Here is an 18,239-nt window from a genome sequence, read left to right as displayed (position 1 = left end):
ACCGCTGCTAGCTGTTCTATGAGATCGCTGCTCGTGCGCCGGATGTATTGGCAACCTCCTGAGTAGACAATCTAAAAAAAACAAATTTTGTAAACTTTATATTGCAACTCTAGGACCCATCGTACAATCCCTTCCTTTTTTTCTTCTTAATTAGATTCTGGTTTGGATGTGTGAAGGCGGATTATTGAGTTGAGGCCGTGGAAGCTTGTCGAAACCAATTGGATCCAAAATTTACACATCACCCTCAGCCCAACCCATCCCACTAAATTTTGCCTTTCGGATAATCGAAACGTACGATTCATGGAGTGGTTTGCTTGTTGAATCGTTATCGCGTTTTGACCATGAAATAGTGCCTAATAGCTAAAAATTACTTCGGTTCATCTGCTTCAGTCTAAACCAAACCATGACATAATCGATAATTCATCCCCCTACGCAATGTTCTCTGAATATAAGAAAAAAATATAGTCTGATTCCAAACGGCTTCGGCTTCGAGCGCACTTGAGTTTGATCATAAACGACTTCTAGCGCACTTCGAGTACATAGAGACAGTCGAGCGCGCACTTGAGTCTGATCATAGTCTGATTAAGGTTTGGGCAATTGTCTGAATTTGAGTCTGGACCATGGTCTGCAGATGGTCTGATCAGAACGCTTTCGGTCTGAATGTTTTGATCACAGACCCTCTGTGCCTGGAAAGTCTGATCAGGGGTAATTTGGGTCTGGAAAGTCTGATCAGGGTTAATTTCCGTCTGGAAAATCTCATCAGAGATTATTTTGGTCTGGAAAGTCTGTTCAGACGAAAATTTGTGTCTGGACGTCAACCTGGGTGAACTAATTTCCATTGCTTTTTTTGACCAAAAAACACAAAAAAGGTGCATAATGCAAATGACCTATGCGGAGGGGATCTGAACTAGGCAGGTAAATTTTTTTTCAGTTTTCCATTTTTTCTAAATGATGTTTTTGTTAGCTCGTGCAATTCTTACCTGCGTGTTTTTCTGAGCTTGTTTTGAATACCAATCGAACTTGTCCGGAGCAGTAGCCATTTGCAATTTTGATTCGCAGCAGATTTCCGATCAAAATCAAAATCACTGAAGAATAGTAGTTAGCAATCAATTTCATGGCAAACATTGACCAAATGAGTTAAATCAGTGCAGAAAAATTAGTGAGAGTGATCGATTGCTTCAGGATAATTAAGTATAATGAAAAATGAAATGAAAAAAGAGCATAGTGAAGAAACTCTTTTTTTTCTGGAACAGGGAGTGTGAACCATTGAGACCTAATTGAGCGTGAAGTTTTTGTGTTAATCAGAAGGTACAACCTACGATGTTATGACCCTCTTTTTTCAAACACTTAGGGATGGTGCAAAACACAATCCCAGGTGTTGCAACTTCTATCGACAACCTATTTCTTATTCGCGCGACTTCAAAATTGGGTCAACAAAAACCCAAAGATAATAATTAAGTCAATGATAAGTAACTTTTGAAATGAACTAAAATTTGTCTTTAGAGGGGGCAAGTTAATTATAACCCTCATATTTTTACCACCTCCCGAAAATATTGAAAAAGTTCTCGATTTGGAGTTAAATGCGTGAAATTTTGTTCATAAAATTCTACATTTTCACAAGACACATCAAAATCCTACGCCTTAAGCACCTGTCCATCTTTCTTTTTGTGTCGTTGCACCTGAAGAGTCTTTTCCAAATTTTGAGGTGTGTGACCTTCTTACAATCAGTGATTTAGCTATAATAAACAATAAAGATTAAGGAGAGATATTTCTGCTTTTAAACTTTAAAACTATTTCCACATTACTTTGGAAGTGTCCAAATGGCCATACTTTTCTTTTTTGTTCAAAAATATAAGCTTTTTATGGAGACAAGTGAGGTTCTTTCATCGATAGTTTTGATTTTGTAACTATTGTTTTTACAATAAGGAGTGGTTAATTCAGCTGTTACTGGTAAAAATGACGAAAAACGAACAATTTTTGTCAACATTGTTTACGCACAACATCAACCCATTTCCACGATTTTGAGAATACAACTATCTTCGAACTTGCAACATTAGTAATTACTTGCGCTCAAAATCCACGAAGTTTTAAATGCTCATGTGAATATTGATATATAAGATCACAAAACCGCCAAATGTATATTTAACCCACGATTAGTTCAAACGTGCACAAAATTTGCGCAAGAAATTAAGATAATTATAATACGGACTGAAAAAAATTTGTAATTTATTGCACGCTTGTTGGTGAATATGCATCATAAAGTGCTTGAACAATTTTTCTTAATTTGAATAAAATCTGAACTATGTTCGCTGACTGTCAAAATTGTCACAAACGCCTATAACTCTATTCTGCTCTATTCTGAAAGAGTGCTCCTGGCAAGATCAATTAAATCATGACTCCAAAATATATGGGCCAAAATCTGACATTTTTTATGCATTGCATCAGCATGAGGGTTGTTGCATCTAGATTCAGTGCCAGATGGCACCACACACTGTTCCGTTTCTCCTTCATGTCTGCAACTTCCTTCTCATATGCATCCTTCAGCACCTTGTAGTTCTTCTTCTCATCGTTGCTTTTGACCCATTGGCTAGTGGTGCAGGCTCATTGGGTTGCTCCTCTGACCCCAGTAGTGATTTGTAGAGTCCCTTCATCTGCATCATCGCCACAAATCTCCTTCTCCAGATTGGAAAGTCCTGTGCCTTTCCAGTGCAGGTCAGCAGCTTCACTGTCTGTTGATCCATTGTAGTTTGAGCAGGCAAAAACAGTTGTGGAAAGAAAAGGTACTAAGCAGAAAAGGGTTGTGACTGTCAACAACAAATTAATTTCCAAAGCAATACTAATTTGTTGTTGACAATCACAATCCTTTTCTGCTTAGTACCTTTTCTTTTCACAACTGTTTCTGCCTACTCAAACTACAATGGATCAACAGACAGTGAAGCTGCTGACCTACACAGGAAAGGCACAGGACTTTCCAATCTGGAGCACGAGATTTGTGGCGATGATGCAGACGAAGGGACTCTACAAATCACTACTGGGGACAGAGGAGCAACAAAATGAGCCAGCACCACTTGCCAATGGTGCAAGCAACGATAGGAAGAAGAACCAAAAGGTGCTGATGGATGCATATGAGAAGGAAGTTGCAGACATCAAGGAGAAACGGAACAATGTGTGGTGCCATCTGGCACTGACTCTAGATGCAACAGCCCTCATGCTGATGAGACATGACTGTATGGGAGATGACGGCATTGGAGATGGAGCAAAGGCTTGGAAACTTTTGCAAGAGAGATGTCAGAGTGTGGAACGCCGACAGTGGTGACTTTGGTGGCACAGCTTGCTCGGCTGCAGCTCGAGGATTCTGAGGATTTGGACAGCTTCTTCATCAGAGGACGGGAGTTGCTCACAAGGCTACAAGAAGTAGGGGAAGCAAACCCAGAGACCCTCTTGAACGCATTGGTCCTCAATGGTCTGCACATGAGGTATGAAAGTTTTGTTATACAGGAAAGCTTCAACCCGGCAACGAATTTGACAGAGTTGAGGAAAAGACTGCAGAACTCCCACGAGAGCACGGTGCAGAGACACAGGGGTCAAAGTGGTTCAGTAGCACTGGCAGTGAAGCGCTACTTCAAGAAGGGACCCAAGAGAGGAAACTGCTTTGTGTGTGGGATCCCTGGACACTTTGCCAAGGACTGGAGGAGGAAGGAGACAGCAAAATGCAGCAAGTGTGGTAAGAAGGGTCACCTAGACAGGGCATGCAAGAGACAAAAAGATGGAGGCAAACATGATTCAGTGGCAATGGGTCCAACATTGGCTACACCAGACAAGAAATACTGGGCAGCTCTTACCCAGTGGAAGACAGCAGGCGTGCTAGTGGACAGTGGTTGTACAGATCACATAGTGACAAACATCGACGCGCTCCTGGACCTTGTGTCCATTCAATCAGTGGTCAGAAAACCCAACGGAGAGGCTTCCAGAGTGGTGGGCAGAGGCTGTGAGAGGATCAGCATACCCTCAAACAAAGGGGAATTTCAATGCGAACTCAAGAATGTTTTGTGTGTGCCTATCTAATTTTCAAACCTCCTTTCAGTCTCAAGATGCATGGGGTGGAAACATAGCTTCACTTTCGAGAAAAAAAACGGCTGCATGAAAATCCAGAATGGAACTCGGGTAAAACAAACACAAGAAAATAATTTGTTTTACTTACCCTGCAGCGTTCTAGAATTCAAGATGAGTTCCAACAGCATGAAACTTGACAGTGCAAAGAAGTGGCTCAGACGATTGGGTCATTTGAATCAAGCTGATGTGGTCAGGAATCCACCAAACACAGTGGGGGAACTCGATGATATATGCAATATATGCGCGTTGGCCAAGACCACAAAGACTCCAGTACCAAGAGTGGCAGAGGCCCAAGCAGAAGAGAAACTGGAGAGGGTGTTCACAGACGTGATGGGACTTTTCAGAGTAGAGTCACTGTCAGGGTTCCGGTTCTGCATTGTGTTTGCAGATCAGTACACGAAGTTTGTGTTTGTGGACTTGCTTAAGGCAAAGAGTGAAGCACTGGCCAGCCTGAAGAAATTTGATCTCTGACATTTTACATGCATTTCATCAGCATGAGGGTTGTTGCATCTAGATTCAGTGCCAGATGGCACCACACATTGTTCCGTTTCTCCTTGATGTCTGCAACTTCCTTCTCATATGCATCCTTCAGCACCTTGTAGTTCTTCTTCTCATCGTTGCTTGCCCCATTGGCTAGTGGTGCAGGCTCATTTTGTTGCTCCTCTGTCCCCAGTAGTGATTTGTAGAGTCCCTTCGTCTGCATCATCGCCACAAATCTCGTGCTCCAGATTGGAAAGTCCTGTGCCTTTCCTGTGTAGGTCAGCAGCTTCACTGTCTGTTGATCCATTGTAGTTTGAGTAGGCAGAAAAAGTTGTCAAAAGAAAAGGTACTAAGCAGAAAAGGATTGCGATTGTCAACAACAAATTAGTTTTGCTTTGGAAATTAATTTGTTGTTGACAGTCACAACCCTTTTCTGCTTAGTACCTTTTCTTTCCACAACTGTTTTTGCCTACTCAAACTACAATGGATCAACAGACAGTGAAGCTGCTGACCTACACAGGAAAGGCACAGGACTTTCCAATCTGGAGCACGAGATTTGTGGCGATGATGCAGACGAAGGGACTCTACAAATCACTACTGGGGTCAGAGGAGCAACCCAATGAGCCTGCACCACTAGCCAATGGGGCAAGCAACGATAAGAAGAAGAACCACAAGGTGCTGAAGGATGCATATGAGAAGGAAGTTGCAGAGATCAAGGAGAAACGGAAAAATGTGTGGTGCCATCTGGCACTGAATCTAGATGCAACAGCCCTCATGCTGATGAGACATGACTGTATGGGAGATGACGACATTGGAGATGGAGCAAAGGCTTGGAAACTTTTACAAGAGAGATGTCAGAGTGTGGAACGCCGACAGTGGTGACTTTGGTGGCACAGTTTGCTCGGCTGCAGCTCGAGGATTCTGAGGATTTGGACAGCTTCTTCATCAGAGGACGGGAGTTGCTCACAAGGCTACAAGAATTAGGGGAAGCAAACCCAGAGACCCTCTTTAACGCATTGGTCCTCAATGGTCTGCACATGAGGTATGAAAGTTTTGTTATACAGGAAAGCTTCAACCCGGCAACGAATTTGACAGAGTTGAGGAAAAGACTGCAGAACTCCCACGAGAGCACGGTGCAGAGACACAGGGGTCAAAGTGGTTCAGTAGCACTGGCAGTGAAGCGCTACTTCAAGAAGGGACCCAAGAGAGGAAACTGCTTTGTGTGTGGGATCCCTGGACACTTTGCCAAGGACTGGAGGAGGAAGGAGACAGCAAAATGCAGCAAGTGTGGTAAGAAGGGTCACCTAGACAGGGCATGCAAGAGACAAAAAGATGGAGGCAAACATGATTCAGTGGCAATGGGTCCAACATTGGCTACACCAGACAAGAAATACTGGGCAGCTCTTACCCAGTGGAAGACAGCAGGCGTGCTAGTGGACAGTGGTTGTACAGATCACATAGTGACAAACATCGACGCGCTCCTGGACCTTGTGTCCATTCAATCAGTGGTCAGAAAACCCAACGGAGAGGCTTCCAGAGTGGTGGGCAGAGGCTGTGAGAGGATCAGCATACCCTCAAACAAAGGGGAATTTCAATGCGAACTCAAGAATGTTTTGTGTGTGCCTATCTAATTTTCAAACCTCCTTTCAGTCTCAAGATGCATGGGGTGGAAACATAGCTTCACTTTCGAGAAAAAAAACGGCTGCATGAAAATCCAGAAGGGAACTCGGGTAAAACAAACACAAGAAAATAATTTGTTTTACTTACCCTGCAGCGTTCTAGAATTCAAGATGAGTTCCAACAGCATGAAACTTGACAGTGCAAAGAAGTGGCACAGACGATTGGGTCATTTGAATCAAGCTGATGTGGTCAGGAATCCACCAAACACAGTGGGGGAACTCGATGATATATGCAATATAAGCGCATTGGCCAAGACCACAAAGACTCCAGTACCAAGAGTGGCAGAGGCCCAAGCAGAAGAGAAACTGGAGAGGGTGTTCACAGACGTGATGGGACTTTTCAGAGTAGAGTCACTGTCAGGGTTCCGGTTCTGCATTGTGTTTGCAGATCAGTACACGAAGTTTGTGTTTGTGGACTTGCTTAAGGCAAAGAGTGAAGCACTGGCCAGCCTAGAGAAATTTGTTCTCAGTGTGGGGACAACCAAGAAGCTGAGGCAAGACAATGCGAAGGAGTTTTTCTCAGAGCATTTTAGGACGTACTGTTTGGATGCAGGCATTCTACAGAAGACCATACCAGAGACGCCACAACAGAATGGGTTAGCTGAGAGATGCAATAGGACACTGCTGGAGATGGCGAGATGTTTGCTCATTGACTCAGGACTTCCCAAGATGATGTGGGGAGCGGCAATTCTGCACGCAGCAAGGATCAGAAATTTGGTTGTGAGACGAGGAGAAGAAAGATGCCCAGCAGAGTTGATGCGAGGTATAAAACCTAAGCTTCTAATTAGTAAACTGTATATTTTTGGTTGCACAGTCTTCATGAGGAAGAGGGACAGAGACGTCAGCAAACTGGAACCCAAGACACTGGAAGGAAAGTTTGTGGGTTACGCTGAAGGAGACAACGGATACCTGGTGTAGGTACCCAACACACGCAAGGTGATGGCAGTTCGAGATGTGATCATCAAGGAGTCTGAAGTGGGCTCAATCCCTGACAAAACAGAGACGGCTGACCTACTAGATGAAGGGTCAGAACAACTAGGAATCTGGCACCCAGATGATGGTCATCTAGACAACAACAGAGAAAGACAGGGCACGTCTACTGCAATAAAGGAGGAGTGGCATGACGCAGGAAGCGTGAATACTCAAGAAACAACACTGAGACAAGAGGCCTCGGATGTTGAGGAAGCAGCATTAGATTAAGGATCTACCGCAACAAGATGAAGTCAAAGAGACTCAGAGTCACTGGAAGACAGTGATACAGACTTCTTACAGTCAGAGACAGTTGGCTTCAATGAAGATGCACTGCAGCACGCGGACAGAGCAGAGCCCAGACGAGGGACACGAGCAAGGAATGCTCCGCAATTTTTTGGACAAGTTAGGACCCATCTTGCTGTGACTGAGGGGTGACTTTGTGGAACCAAGGACAGTCTACAAAGCCAAGCAAGGTGACGATTGGGACCAGTGGTACCGGGCAATGAAGGACGGGGTCAAGGCACTCCAAGGCAACGAGACTTGGGACCTAGTGAGACCAACCACAGACAGGGACGTCATACCGGGCAAATGGGTCTACAAATTGAAACTAGGACCCAGTGGTCAGGTCGACAAATACAAAGCACGCTATGTGGCATAAAGCTTCAAACAAGTGGAAGGAGTGAACTACTTTGAGACTTTTGCGCCTACCTGTAAGCCAGAGACATTCAGGATTCTGCTTCAGCTATCAGCGAAGCAGGGCCATGTGATGCTCCAATTTGATTTCAAAACAGCTTTCCTGCACTCACCAATCGGGGAGGAAGTGTATCTGGAACAGCCAGAGAAGTTTGTAAAACGAGGATCAGATGGAGAGAAGTTAGTATGTCGACTGAATAAATCAATTTATGGTTTGAAACAGGCTGCTAGCAATTGCTATAAGGAGTTGGCAAACTTTCTACTGAGACTGGGGTGTCAAGAAGCAGGCCACAGTTGCTCTTTCTTCATCAGAATCAGATTATCAGGGCCTGGCAGCAGCAGTTCAGGAAGCACTCTACCTGAAACAACTTCTAGAAGATTTTGGTATTCAAAAGAAACGTCCAATAGCAATTGGAGAGGACAACCAAAGTTGTCTCAGACTTTGCCAAAACCCAGTCATGCACAAGAGGTGCAAGCACATTGAGACAAAGTTTCACTTCATTCGGGACAAGACGGAGAATGGGACTGTTTCAATTCAATGTGTTCCTACAGACAAAATGGCAGCGGACATCTTCACAAAGTCCTTACCCGTTTCGAAAGTGGAGACATTCAGAGCAGTTTTGATGGGAACAGATTCTATGCAATCAGCTCAAGCCTGAGTGGAGGTGTTGAGATAATTGATCTAAAACTTAAACTGTTAATCTTAATCTTAGAAAGTATGAGAATTTAACTTACCCGTACAACTGATGTGACGGTTCAAAAAAAATGAAAGTGAATTTCAATCGCTCAATTGTTAAGACAAATAGTTGCTATCTTTTGTATGATTTGTCATAATAGCAGTGAGTTAATAGACATACCATTATCGCACCAAGGATCACAATGTAACAACAGACTCAAATATTAATATGCCCCATTGTTATCGAGTATAAATACCAGCTTTTTAGAGTCTCTTCCATTCCACAAATTCAAATCACCAGCTTGATCTAATAATATGATCTCTCCTGTAAATCTCTAAATTCTACTGTATAATATCATTTTGATACTCTCTTTTTTGAGAAATTAATTTTTTACTTAGTTATAAACGCTTTTTATTCCGCGTGCGAAAATTCATAACCAAAAAGGTTATGGAACCAGCTTAACGCTCTAACCAGAAGTTGAAAGTGAGGAGAGCTTGAAATGAGAGCTCAGTATAAGAGAGCATAGTAAGACTCTCGCAATGTGAACCAGTTGGCTCAGTAGAGAGCACAGGATTGCAATCAATTAAGAGATTGTGGGGTCGCAACCCACATAGGTCCCAAACTTTACTCTCACTATAATGGTGTTGACAATCAAACGTTGAGAACTTGATATTGGTTAAGATCCAAGTCAAGTTAATCATAAAAGATCTTGCAAAAAATTTGAAAATCCATGCCGGAGACTGCATAATTTTGCAAGATTTCCTTGCGAGAACTTGCTACATAAATATCCGTCTTGTGAGACCTTTGCCAGATTCACAACCATTTTTTGAATTTTTTGCAAGATTAGCAGCCGACGAGTACTTGAAGAAACCAAATCACGCAAATAAAGCGAAAAATCACCAGTTTAAGCAAAAAAAATATATCCGAACAACAGCACGTGACTCAAATGTACTTTCTATTGTTTTTTTATTTTTGTCAAAAAAGCTGTGTTTCTTCTAAAAACAAAAAAAAACATTTTTTTTTAAAAAATGCAATATAGAGAATACAGCCAAAAATTTCGGTTCCAAATTGTAGAAAGATTTTTATTTAATTATGTAATAGTATAAATCTTGAATAATCAAGTATTTGTTTAGATGTATTTAGGTAGTTATTCTTTTTACTTACTTTTGCTTGAATTTGTCTCTTGAGATCTCGCATTATAAATCTCGTCTCGCAAGATATTACAAAGTTGACATCGTCTTGCAAGGTCTTCCAAACTCAACATTCTATAGCAGGAATTTCCATTCCATGATTACCACATTTTCGCATGGATCTTACAAAGTTAGGTTCAATTCTCAGTCAGTGTAACTAATTAACGGGGACTTTATAGAGTGAATAACGAAAAACTGGGATATGAATAATTGCATGCTTCATCATAAACCGTTTAAAACTGTTTAATACTTTCAGCCAAAACTTTCTCAAAATGTGTTCATTTTGACTACAAAGCATACCTTTTTCAAATGTTCCATATATTCACCCGAAGACCATTTTTTTCAATAGGTAGAAGAAATTGGCACTGGCTGGTATCTTAGGGCGATATTAGATTTTTTTATTCTCTTCCAGGTGAATTTTGTTAAAATGACCGTGTTGTCTTGTGCTTCTTCTCTTTTTTTACCTTGGAGTGTTTTGAGGTCACTGTAATTGGCGGTCTCCTTCTTTCACTATCAAAGGAAAGCAAACCAACTAAAAACTGTGCGCAATACTTGACCCAAGACTTGTCAAGTCTTAAACAATTCTTGCACAAGACCTCTCAACTCTTGGTCAAAACTTGCACAAGACCTGTCAAGTCTTGGCAAAAACTTTCAAAAGACTTGTCAAGTCTTGGCCCAGACTCCCTCAAGATTGCTCAGGTCTTTGCCAAAACTTGCGCAAGACTGTTCAAATCTTGGTCAAGACTTGACTCAAGACGTGCCAAGACTTGTGTCTTGATTTAAGACGTGCTAAGTATAAAAATTAACATGATCAGAGCTGTGATACAGAACTGATCCATGACTTGCATTTTCACTGAATCAATATCCGCAACAATCATTCAAAAAGATACTTTCACTGGAAACTGTTCAGATTAATCCATATGACAGCAAAAAGAAAAATTAAACCAGGCGAACCTTAAAAATCTCTTCATTGATCAATTTATTGATGAGCGAAAAAATACTGCCAAAAACAGAGCAAAAAATGCGTGCAGATCTCGAAAATTCACAACTATTTTGATGAAAACAGAGTGATGAAATTGAAAAAAAAATGTGGACCTTAAATATTGAATGAGTTATTCAATGCCTGGCTGGGACCTGTCATGGATAAGATTGATTCCTAAGACAATCAAAATGAACAAAAAAGGCGTGAAAAATACAAAAATTCCTAATACTCTAGGAAGCCAATGACATAATAACAATTAGTTGCCCCGTGAGTTATTCAGACAATTAACAACATGCACTAGATAAATACTGACATCAAGGAAGGTAGCGTTTGAGAAAATTGAACGGAAAAAAGTGAGGCAGGAGTCAAATAGATTACAGATGGATAAAAAGTTGCAGTCGTCGAAAATAAAGAAAAACGCGTCAAGAGTAAATTTCTTCCTTTTTTCAAAATCTGCCTGAATTTAGAACGAGTGCGTTAAAATAACTCGTTTTTTGGCTGTCTTTAATACTATGGCATTCTAAGACTCAGCCATTCTTAGCAGACTTGGATCGCTCTAAATTGACTCCTGAAATGTCTAACTTATTTTAAAAAAAGTCATCGCCTCTAAACAGTTTAAACACTTTGGCTGCAATAACCAGAAAATCTTTTCTTTTAGCTTCCCAGAGCTTTTGCAATCGATGCTATTCAAAGTAAACGAATTTAAAGTTCGATGAAATTTGAGCAATCTGTTATTGAAAACGTAAAAAAGATGAATTTTAAAAAATTGAGCTTCATTCTTCTCAAGAAATCGAAGAAGTTGAGAACTGTTTCCAGCAATCCAGTTGATTTCCTGTTGTAACCAATTTTCAATCTCTCTGTAAATAAAATCGGTTGTTTGAAGCTGACAAAACGTAAGAAAAGAATGGCGTACAATTCCTAAACAGCTAATATAATGTGTTGGTCATTTTTAACGCTGACGCTTTGGTCAGGGTTGCCTTCATAGGGCCGATTCAAGAACTACGCCTGCGTCTTATCACTGGCAAGCCATCGACATGCAATGAATATTTTTCTTATTTGATCTTCAAAGAGCTATTTCTCCAAAATCTCTGTTTTACAAAAGAATTGTAATATGTATTTGTGAGAAATTGCGCAAAAATTGAACAATAACTCAAACAGACCACATCACTGTTTGAATACACTTTGAAGAGCCAGCCGTTAGGCAGACCAGACAAATTTTAGCTATGGTCAGATACCAGCTTGCTCTTCATCGCTGCTCTTCTAACTAGTTTTGCACTATTACCCGTGTTGATCACCATACACCGACCTTAGATACCATATCAAAGTCATATATGGAGTGTATGGCTACTTAGATACCATATCCAGGACCATGCAAAATTTAAAAAAAAATTAAAATGAAGTGTTTTGGCTTGCTATACAAAGCTCTAGAGGCATTATTGCATTTGTATAAGTCATTTTTTTTTCAATGGTCTCTTATATACCATATCAAAGACCATAGGCTTTTATGGCCCATCTGAGATCATGAAATTTTTCGTGGTACCTCGTTTATTTTTTACTCAAAGACGCATTTCGCAACATCCTATGAGGGCTTCCGACGAACAAAACGACGATCTAAAAAATACTCATGAAAAACTTTTTTTTTGTATCTTGGATATCATATCCATGACCATAGACTTTTATGGTCCATACAAGGTCATCAAACTTTTTTGTGCAACTTCATTTTTGGCCTCCAAAAAACCTTTTACAACATGTTAAGGAGAACGAACGGAACACTAGAAAGGCTGGGGACATTTCTGCTTGAAAAGTTTTTTCACTAGGCAGCATTATTGCTTCCTCCTGCTCTAATTTTGCGTAGAATGGCGGTGACACCTCGACCCGGGTATGTAAACAAACACAATACCTGACATATTCCAAGGAGAATCCATGCAGAGCTTTCCAGATTCCGGGGGATTCCTTGACACCGAGGTCTTTCATTGGACTAAATTAAAAGAGTGTTCATGATAATCAGCACACTCAATATTGTTAATAGCGCGAAGAAAGCATTCAACTGTTTGAATAATTTCACTGCAGAGATAGAACAAATCGACGTTTTAATCTGTTTGTTGAAAAAACTGATTTCAATCTGCCAAAGACTGTTTGGCGGTCCGTGTAGTCCAGTGAAAGGTTTCCAGAGGTAAACTGCACCAAAATTTTAATTTAAATATTTGAAGTATCTTGCACGTTTTTCAAAAACTGAATCAATCCTAAAAAAACTTTAAGCGTCTTGAAAAACGTTTTCAAGTCCGACCCTTACAAGATGCTGCATGCAAAAAGTTTAGTTAGCTAGCAGTGTAAGCTCAATTTAGGATCCCTAAACGAAAGAAATATCATATTGAGATTTTTATCGACAAAATATAAAGATTTTTGTCCAATTAAAGAATGCTTCTTTCGAGCAAAGGAAAAAAAGCTAACATCAAGCAAATTTTTACAAAATTCCCGCAATAAAAAACTGATGCGTGTTTTCAACTCGTATTCAGCCCAGAAGAACCGGGTAGAAAGCCCATTGGCTTCAAATAATTTCTTGAACGAAAAATAAGAACCTACCCCAACAAAGAGCTCTCAAGCGTTTTGAAAAATGTATTTAAGTCCAAGCACATGCAAAAATTTTCATGCCAAAAAGGTTGCTTAGCTAGCACTGTGAGCTCAAATTAGGAGCCATAAACAGATGAAAAATCCTATTTAGTTTTTTAGCAACAAAATAATAAAAATTTTGTTCAATTAAAGAATGTTTTTTTTTCGAGTAAACGAAACAGCCAGAATCAAGCAATTTTTCAAAAATATCTGCAATAAAGGTTTAATGCATGCATTCTACTCCTATCTAGCCTAGAAAATTAGGGCTAGAAGCCAAATAACTTCACATAACTCTCTGAACGAAAAGGGAGAATCAAACCATTAAAAAAAGAATCATCAAACGTTTTGAAAAGTGTTTTCAAGTCCAGGTCGTTTGGCTAGCTATGTTAGCTCAGTTTATGAGCTCTAAACAAAAGAAAAATCCTATATGGTGTTTAAGCAACAAAATATTAAAAAATTCTGTTTAGTTAAGGAACGCTCTCTTCGAATAAACGAAAAAAAAGCTGAAATCAGGCAATATTTTAATAAATAACCACAGTAAATCTTTGATGCGTGCTCAGTAACTTCAAAGAAGTTTTTAAACTGAAAGGGACAACCAACTTTATTAAAAATTAAGAAGCTTTAAACGTTTTGAAAATTGTATTCAAGTACAGCGACTTACAACAGGCTTCATGCCAAAAGATTGGATAGCACTGTCAGCTCAGTTCAGGTGCCCTAAAAGAAAAAAAATATTATTTAGGTTTTTAGCATCAAAATTGAAACTTTGTCCAAATAAAGATTGCTTCTTTCGAGAAAACGAAAAAAGCTATAATCCAACAAAATTTTCCAATATACACGCGAACAAATTTGATATGAATTCTACATTTATCCAGCCTAGAAAAAACAGGGTAAGAGGCCCATTGACTTAAAATAACTTTTTGGAAAAAAAGGGAACACCAAACTTGCTAAAAAAAGAACCCATAAACGTTTTGAAAAATAATTTCAAGTCCAGCCACTTACATGAAACGTCATGCTAAAAAGGTCGCTTTGCTAGCTCTGTAAGCTCAATTAAGGACCCCTAAAGAGAAGAATTTTGCTATTTAGGCGTTTGACTCCAAAATGTTAAGAAATTTGGTTATAAGATAGCATATTTGGAGGGAACAAAAAAGATAAAATCAAGCAAAGTTTACAAAACCATACCCGAAATAAAAAACTCATGCGTGATTATTATTTGTATTCAGAAAGTTATGTTTAAACGCCCAATTTTTTCAAATAACTTTTCAAACAAATAGAAAGAAGCAAGCATGCTTAAAAATAAGGCTTTAAGGGATTAGAAAAAATTATTTTAAGTCCTGCCACTTGCAAGAAGCTTCATGCCATTAACTTTGCTTTTCTAGCAGTGTGAGCTCAATATAGGAGCCATAAACAGAATAAAAAAACTCTTTATGTTTTCAGAAACAAAATAAGTATTTTTTTCCATTTGTTAAAATATAAATAAGGGATAATTCCTTCTTCTGGAAGCTCCTTGTTCTATTTCCTTATACTTCTTCTGCAAAAATTTGGCGAGCCATTCTATCCGCAATTTGTTTTTGATCTTGCTGTTTGTTTGTCTTTTTTTGTTTCAGGCGTCAAATAAAGAGAATGAAGTCAACTGTACGGAAAAAATTACAAGGAATATCAGGAATTTCTACCATGTCCCTGATTTTTTCCAAATTTCCGAAATTTTACCAACTAATAAGGGATCCCTGAGTCTTGCGAAAACAGAAATGAAATTCCTGTACCCTTTAGTTCATAATTTGCTCTTTTTGGCGCGGAGGAAAGGATCCGAGACGATGCTTAGTTGGGCAAATTTTGCCAATCCGACCGATTGTGCTGAAACTTATGAAGATCAAGAAAAACCAAAAAACCGCTTTAAAATTGACAAGATGGGGCCAAGAAGGCCAGCATAGTTTGAGAAAAGTTTGAAACAAAATGTGCTGCCGCCCCAACAAGGCAAACTGGCCTGATTGATTTTATACAAAATTTGAGCGTTGAAAATTGTAAATTTTAATTCGTTTTTGTGGAAGTCGAAATAAGGAATACAAATTTTCAAAAAAGAAAAAAAATCATCTCCTTAGTACTTATTTTCTCTGACTTGGTTTTCACAAAAGACATGTTGTTGAAGAAAATTTTGTTCTCAAGAATCAAGATCTGTTTTTTTTTCGTTAAGACAATTTTTCGAAAAAAGTTTCAAAAAAATATTTGCTGAATGAACCGATTATTGATTTCTTTTTGTCAGATTATGGCATAAAACGCAATCGATCGACTGAAAATCCTTTATTTTGTTAAAACTTTCAAATTTTGTCTTGGATCTAAGAAAGCATATCCAAGATCATTTATGGCGTCTTAAACATCATATCAAAGACCAAAATAAATTCTTAGATACTTTTTCCGAGATCATACAATTTAACATTTGTGATAATAGATTGAAAAGCCTTCATTTGGTTTCTGTGTTTAACATTTTTGCTGAATCTTACAAACCAAATCCAAGATCATATATGGCTTCCTTAGTTCCATATCTAAGACCGTAATATGACTTCCTGGATACCATATCCAAGACCACAAAATGTTCCATTGATGGGAAAACCATCGGAAACGTGTTGCACAGCCTATAATACCAATTTCCTTAAAAAAATCTTGAAAATCATACAAAAGATTTTTTCTGGCTTCTTAGAAACCTTAGCAAGATCATGCAAAAAATTTTGCTTAGACCTGGATGGAACCAAAAATGGTCTTTGATTTGTATTTATGATGGGTCGTCCCTGGTACTTCTTAAATGTCGTTAGAGGACTTGAGACATGAAGAATTTATAAATGATAAAAAAAGTAATTATTTTTCAGCTCCTTTTTTCGTAATTTAACTAAAATTTGGTGTATTGTATAAAAAACAGTAAATGTAGTTTACTTTCTTATGATATCGTATCTGAGAAGGGTCATCCCGGGTATTTCCTAAATCTCGTTAGATGACTTGAGACGCACAGATTTTTTTAAATAATCAAATAAAAAAAATGTTTTTCAGCTTCTATTTTTTTTGAAATTCAACCAAAATTTGGTGTATTGTACAAAAAGCAATAACTGATGCTTACATTTGTATAATTAGCTTTAACCCTTATTTGACAACATTTTGTAGTAGATCAATATCAAATATCTTCGGTTTCGAAGCACAAGATATAGGATTATTTTGTCTTGCCAGTTTCCCTCATATATGGAACAAAGTTAGGTGAGAGAGTTCTATTTAAAACAAGAAGGCTTGTTAATGTTCATTTGCAGATGAAGTTCCAGCGCGAGCTCATCTACATTTTTGACATGGTTGTCAAACAAGTGAAGGGATAATCAAAGTAGACGTCTGAGTTTAAAAAAATCGTTGCACAACCAAACTACTAATTTAACTGCATAATGACATGCTTCATTAAAGCAACCACTAGATTAATTATACCACAATAAAAAAACAAACAAAATTTGCAAAATCGGCAACAACTCATAATCTAAATAAGAAAGCACCTAGTAACACCAAAAAAATTAAATCAGATAAATTTTTAACTACTCCAACTTACCTGTTCCTATCTATACAGCAGATGGGACTTTTCCTTACTGAGACTAGGTAATAAGTCGACAAATAGAAGAAACAATGAGGCGAATTTCAAACATCACTCAACAATTTTTAACAATTGGAAGACAATTGGAAGACAATGCTGTTTTTTCATAGGTCATCAAAATAAGTCTTACGACTATAAAATCAAAAACAAATACAGGCAAAACCAAAAATTTCAGTACAAAGTTCCAAGAGGAACGTCTCGGAGCCTTTTGAAACCATAAACTTTCCTCTGAAAACTTTATCAGTGATCCATTTAACGTCTTCTCTAAGACAGTGAAAGACTGTGAACTTTCAATATTAGGATATTGTGATAAACTTTCAAAAGGAACCAATATTATTATGAAATATCAAGAGGATTAAAAAAAATTATGAAAACTCGTGGCATCGAAGTCATAAAACCACTAGTTAGAAGATAGAACCGCCAACCAGAATATTTTGTTTTCAGGAAAAAGAAGAGGGTCCTGTCATTACTGAGTGCGAGTTCACAAAAATAAGTAAAAACTGATTAATGTTCAAAAATTTTTCCCGAAAAATTGTTTTTAAGTCTTAACAACCATTAGCTATTGACTGAAAGCATTGGATAGGTTCACTTAATGCTCATTAGACAGCCTATTTTACTTTTAGTCAACGAATCTATGCCATAGGACGACATAAACTTATTAAAATCTCAAAAATAACGTCGATAATTCATTAAAAACTACTAGCACTAAGAGTCCCAGCCAAAAACAAGAGCGATTAATTGAAAACTAATTTTTTGTTTATTGGTCATCATTTGACTGTATATGAGTTTTGTCATTAACGGAAGCTGGATATGAAATGTGACTAGTCTCTAAATTACTAAAAAAACAAAAGAAGATATGAAGAAAGGTCTTCTGAAAAAAGCTGTTAAATAGAATTCGATATTTCTTTGAGTAAATTTTCCTATGAGACCGGCGGAAATAGACTTTGAAATCGCATTTCGTCTATTGGGAAAACCAAGGTGCTGCAAGCTTTTTAAATCGGAAATGTAATTTTGACGTCATATTTTTTTTAGAAAAAAAATGTTAATTCGAACAGAAATTACGCTAAATTTGAACAAAATCAAGCCAAATATTTCAATTTTGAACCCCTGACAACTATTTTAACTATTTAAATTTTACATTAATCGACAGAACGAAATTGTTAAAAAATCTATTTGATTTCAAAATCTAAGCTGGACGAGCTTTCCAATGACGCCACTCACATTTCTCCA

This window comes from Convolutriloba macropyga, chromosome 10 (assembly GCF_964194025.1).
Source record: "Convolutriloba macropyga chromosome 10, txConMacr16.3, whole genome shotgun sequence".
NCBI lineage: Eukaryota > Metazoa > Xenacoelomorpha > Acoela > Convolutidae > Convolutriloba > Convolutriloba macropyga.
The sequence above is the reverse complement of the archived record's forward strand: the minus strand, read 5'-3'. Positions refer to the sequence as shown.